The sequence below is a fragment of the Empidonax traillii genome, unplaced genomic scaffold (assembly GCF_003031625.1).
Source record: "Empidonax traillii isolate 1590-97213 ecotype Southwest subspecies unplaced genomic scaffold, ASM303162v1 scaffold498:size1131258, whole genome shotgun sequence".
NCBI classification, from domain to species: domain Eukaryota; kingdom Metazoa; phylum Chordata; class Aves; order Passeriformes; family Tyrannidae; genus Empidonax; species Empidonax traillii.
Window position 1 is genome coordinate 25,474 of NW_020955691.1, and position 5,898 is coordinate 31,371.

At 40.6% G+C, this 5,898-nt stretch overlaps 1 long non-coding RNA gene across 1 annotated transcript in view; it reads right to left on the reverse strand.

Annotated features, from left to right (window-relative positions):
* Positions 1–1,084: 1,084 nt before the first annotated feature.
* LOC114063895 overlaps positions 1,085–5,898 on the reverse strand; it is a 6,993-nt gene continuing 2,179 nt past the window's right edge. The window contains exons 2-4 of the long non-coding RNA XR_003572639.1: positions 5,368–5,415; positions 3,035–3,177; positions 1,085–1,536 (exon numbers count right to left, since the gene is read on the reverse strand). This is a non-coding gene — a long non-coding RNA (uncharacterized LOC114063895). The remainder of the gene's footprint in view (positions 1,537–3,034; positions 3,178–5,367; positions 5,416–5,898) is intronic.

A 5,898-nucleotide genomic window follows, 5' to 3' on the forward strand; every position in this document is an offset into this window, starting at 1 on the left:
ACTCAAACAGGAATGATGAAATTTTCCCAGTAAGATTTTTTTTACTTAAAAAGAGACAAGTCAATCTGCAAAGAATTATGTGTTCAGATCCCATGTCGTGGGAGAGGATTGTATTACTTTGAATTCATAACGTGACTCTTCAGACAGAAAGCCTGATGTGGATAAAACCAAAAATTATGTGAAAACCTGCAGGTCCTTCAAATTCGTTTTCACAACAGCCCACAGCATGCTTAATGGAAACCTCACACTGGACAGGCTTCCCAGTTCACTAATAATTAACCACTGTTTAACAAAACATCTTGTTGTAATAAATATGCAAAGACTCATGTCAGTCTAATTTCTTTCTAAATAAAAATCCAGTTTTTCTGTTTTTCGACAGGTAAAAGACTGACAATTGGTCTCCCACCCGGAGTTAAACTGAAAAATGCCTGTCCCTCCTCCTGGCACTCTGTACACTTGTTTCTTTCCAAGGATTATAGCCTTGGAGACTTGGTGTTCCCAACAGCTGAAGCCCTGTGGCAGCCACTCCATCCACATGGTCCTGCTCTGCATCCAAAACCTGACTTCTGAAGGAACCTGAGGCCACTCTGTTTAAATCCCAGAACTGGTACCTGCAGTTACTATCACAGCTTCACTCTTCCCTCTGCCCACAGATTCCAAGCCCACAGCCAGGACTGGCTTAGGTCCTACAGTGGCAGAGCTATAGGAAGAGAATTCCACAGGTGGGATCATGAAGATCCCATGATCTCTATTTTATAACCTTTTAGGAGTGCCTGACCCTATTTTTCTAAGGGTGAGAAATGTATTCTCGTTGGGCACATAGTCCTAGTAACCATGTAACATAAAGGAAACAAAAAAATCCTCTTTAGTTCTTAAATTTGTTCCACACCTTAGGACAGAGTCTCTGAGCCGGCTCTCAACTTTATTTTTGGTAAACTTTAACAAAGGTTGGTGGCAAAGCTGTTTTACAGGCATGTGACACAATTAAGCAGGTCATTTTGCAAGCACTGGAACTTACCCTGTCTGCTTGGATTCTTTGCTGTGTACTAATACAGCTAAGCTCACACCACAATGGATAAACTGGGAATGTAAATTTGTCTGCGCACCTATTTTCACGAAGCTTGTGCAAAACTAGCTTTGAACTATTTCTGCTCTGTCAAATTTAATCAAAAGCAGCCAAGAAGTTCAAAATGTCTTGAGTGTCAGTAGAGAGAGGCTGACAGAAAGGATTACTGTGCAGGAAAACCCAGCTGAAAAGTGCATTCTCTCGCCAAAAACATTCTGTCAGCTCATTGCAGAGTTATGTATTTAATAGGTCATACAGTAACACACTTGGCAGATGAAAGTATATAAATTATTTGACTGGGATCTTTGTCTTCTCAACTGGCTATCCCCAGATGATTACATTCTGTTGGCAGAGCCAGCATGGCCAGTTTTAGGATTCAGACCTTCTCCCATCCTTGGCTCTGCTCAGAACTTCCGTCTCACTTCTTGCTCCTGTCAGCTCCTACGAGAGTTCTCAGCAGCCAGCAGAGGCTGTGAAAATGAGAAACAGGACAGCAAGTCGCAGTAACTCAGCATTGTGTGCTCCCCTCTCTCCTACAGCTTTCACAGGCTCCTCTGGCTGCGGCTGCTGCCTCCCCAGCAAGCTGATGACAGCAGCCAGATGAGCTGGAGGCAGCTCTGGGAAACAGGAAACCAGCTGGACACAGGACACGGGAATGGAAGCAGCTACCAGGAAGGCTCACAGCTTTCCCCCATCAACCTCCTCACACTAGAGCTGCGTTGCCACGAAAGTTCTTCAGACCTGCACAGCTTCAGCCTCTGTGGGGTACTGGGCAAGTAAAGGTACTTTGCATATCAGATGCCATACATTAGACCAATCAGTACATTGGTTTAGCTCCAAAATTGATGTTAAACCAATTAAGTGTAAGTGAAAATGAAATAATAATTCTCCTTTGATTATATGCAGAAGTTTTAAATAGCTACAAATCACACCCTTCCTCCAATACCTTCACTGCTTTCCCAAAACATTTCAACAGCATAAACTGTTTACACTTCAGAGGCAAATGCATACAATAGGTACAAAGCTTGTTTTCAATGCAGTAGAGAAATAATTACCCTGAACTTTTTACCTCCCACCCACAATTCCTCCCCAAGAGAAACAATTGAAAGGCTCAAGGCTCAACAGTGATTTAGCTGAACGTTGACACTGTGATTCAACAACCTACATTGTGCTCACGTGAAACAGTTCTCAGGCATCCTCAATGACCAACAACACTCAGAGCAGCAAGAAAAAAACCAATAAGAGGAACTTGCCATTTCCTAGTCCTTGTTCAACCTGCATACCTCATGTATGCTTCGGGGGGGGGGGGGGAGAGAAAAAAAAAAAGGGTAAGTTCTTTCCTTTCATTCTCCAATTGAGAGATTTATAACAAAAATAGAGAATTTTCGCACCTACAATACGTAGTTGAACCAAACTGCCTTAGGGTAACTGATTAACAGACCTATTATTTATTAAGTGAACTTGACACAAGATTTGTGTTTCAGCTTCAACTTTAAGACTTCAATTCAGTTTTCTACGTCTTGCACTGAATCTTTCAGGAAGACCAGGACTCACAGCCACAACACTGCTACTGGTATCTGGCCCTCGTGCAGGAATACATCCCTGCTCTAGAGAACAATTCATCAGGTGCTATTGGCCAGCAGAAAGCACAGATATTCTTAGAAACTGTACTAAAATACAGTCAAAGGCAACAAAACCAGCATGATATTAGTATTAATTGGGTGGATATTCTTATACTCTGCTGTTCTTGTCAGGGAATAAACAGAGATGTTTGTACAGAAGGACACTGCGGTGGAAGGGGTGGAAAGTCATCCAGAATCCATTCATTTCAGTGTAAAATTAAACATCCACTCCAGTCTCTGAATAGCTGTTCAGGAAGCAAAGTAATAAACTTGGATCACAAAATTGAGTTAAAAAAAAAGCAACAGCTCTGTGGGGGGCATTAATCCTAAAATTTCTTGAGTTTACCTAAGGACTCAGTCTCACAAAATGCTTGTGGATCTGTGGATGAGAATGCACATTTGACTTCTTACAGGCAAGAAACCATGTTTTTGAGTTTACATATAAAAATATAGCTACACTCTCCAGAATAAATTAACCTGCAAATAGAACTGAGAAGAAAAATACAGTTTAAGGAAATTTATTAGATCATAAGGTCTTCGGTGCACAGAATCATTCACGTAGATCCTGAATCAACTTATTCTACCCCATATCCTCAGGGACCTCACAGTTCTGCAAGAAATTATTTCAGCCTACATTTTTTGAACATTATCAACAGACTCTCAAAACATTCGCTTCTCAATCCATCTCTATACACTGCTCTCTCTTGCTCACTTTCTCAAAAGAGTGAGCCTCAAAATCCTGTGATTTAAAGGGATCAGATTAACCCAAATAAAATAATGGTGAGGTGGGAATAGTTGGCAAGTATAGAAATACACATGAATCATCTTTTTCTTTTGTAGAAGCTGATTCTTGGAAGTCTGACTTTGCAAAAGCACATCTAATATTCAATTGTATCATTTGTGGCTCCCAAAATGCCTTTTTTTGGCAGCTATTGGAGGGAACTCATGACACTACCTGTAATTTCATTAAATGTGATGAAAAACAGACCAGACCTAACTGGGCAAAATCCAGAGTAAAACATCTTAAGTACAAAGTCTTCAATTTGAGATAAAATAGCTGTTGCCATATTTGCAGGTTTTTTTACCAAAATACTTCCCATTTCTGAATTAAAGAACCTCTCTCTCTGATAAAGAGTAAGTATTTCACATTTTTTAGCCTCTGTGGCCTCTGGAGCAAACCAGCTTCTGGTTTCATTTTATTCTCAGGGTGGGGACAACCCCTTTCACAAAAGAAAATCAAAACAAACAAAGAAATTCCTACAGCTGTTCTAAAGACAAAATGCCATATTTCCCCCCCCACTTCAAGTATAAACTACAAATAGTATAACTGCAGTATAACTGCTTACATCAAAACTTAGGGATTACAGTTTCTTCTTTGGCAAGAAGACCAAAATACTTTTAGCTTTTTCTTTTCTTTTATTTAAGTTGGCATCCCACAGTGAATGATCTGAGTTTTTATCAGTAGTTTAAACAGTCATACTCTCTATTTACTACAGTAAAGTTCCTCAGGCTCTCTTTCCAGAGTTCTTCCTTATATATTTATTCACCAAGAAAATGCTTGAGATTTGCCAAAACCAACACAATTGGTGTTGGTTTTTTTGGTAACACTACCAAAACGTTAAGAATAGACAAGGAAACCTTTTATTTTGTTTCTCCTATCCTGGTGGCATAGAATAGAGCCACTCATTTTGAGCAAAGGAAACAGGTTTGGATATTCTATAAAAATAGTGTGAAGGGCGAGAAGTCTTAGAATACAACTCTAATTATTTAGGTGTGCATACAGAAAGTCAGTTTGTGGAAAGGGGTGAAAACTGCCTTCTTCCTAGAAGAAAGCCCACCTTCAATAAAAGTCATTAAATATCTGATCATGTAGAACAATTTAGGATTCCTAAACTTTAATTTTGAATGGTCATTTACAACTCAGTGACAGTTTGGATTAGGGGATGTTTATACACTTAAATGCACATTTTTGCTTAGCTGTGTCTAGGGATGTCCAGAACCACAGGGCAAAGAGAATGGAGAGAATTCCCATCACAGGACCTGATCCCACGTTCTACCCTAAATGCCCTGTCTCAGGCAGGCTCTCAGGACACAGCAGAATTTTTTTTCTCTCCTTGTTCACTCTGGGCTGCCTGAATCCAAACTGACTGTTGAGACAGAGGGAGAAGGAAAGATGCAAGCCCCCATCCCTACCCCCAGCTCTGGGATTTTCCTACTTCTTTTGGGTTGCAGTTACCTAGAAGGTTCCTCAGCTGCATCACATCCATTGTGTTTGTCACTTATAGGGCAGTGAAAGCACCCCACGATTGTCACAGCCATTTGCATTTGCTTCAGACACTGGTTAAACATCCATGAGTAAAGCAAGTCTGCTCTTGCCATGTGGAAGTTTAAGTTCTTTAGGGTTTTCAATATGCTTCCCAAACACAAACACACAAAAACCAGGGCTATATCTGACACCATCTGCTCTTTGAGTTTCTTTCAAGGCATCTCTCAGAATACTCTGTCCAAGGAGTGGAGAACTATGAAATACCTCTAAGACATCACAATGTGCAGGTAAAGTCTCCCACCTTACTTTCCACGTTCTCCTTATCACAGCAGAAGCTCCTTGTGTTTCACATTTCAAATAAATCTGAGTGTTGGCTAAAATGATGTAGAACAACAGCTCTCTGAAAACTGCACCTCGTTTTTTGATGGGGAAACTCCAGGGTTCCTTTACACCTAGAACACCTGGATGGGCATGGGGAGGGAAGGACAAAAGCAGAACAAATGTACTCAGGTCCAGTTGGAGAAGAGATGTCAAACCAAAGCAGTCCACACTGTCCAGCTTTGCAATGGCTTTACTGCATCTTCCACATGACACGTTCCAAACATCAACTCTACAGCAGTTCTGATGGTTTGGCATTTTCCAACACGTCACAGTCAGTGCTTACATTTACAGATATGGCTTTCAGAAGCAAAACATCATTCATTGAGGAAAAAAATGGGAAGCAAGACCTTTTTTTCTCCCTGTTCTACATTTTCCATCCATTTGTGACTTACAGGACTTTGACCTGAGTTTTCATTAGCACCAGGAAATAGTTTGTTTAGTCAAATGTGATGCTCCCCCTCCACACTTCTCATTGCTTCGGGATAGCTGTTACACAGCTAGTTCTGGAGTTAATAATCATGTACATATCTGGCTAATGTACACATGCTGCACAGACAGTTCTC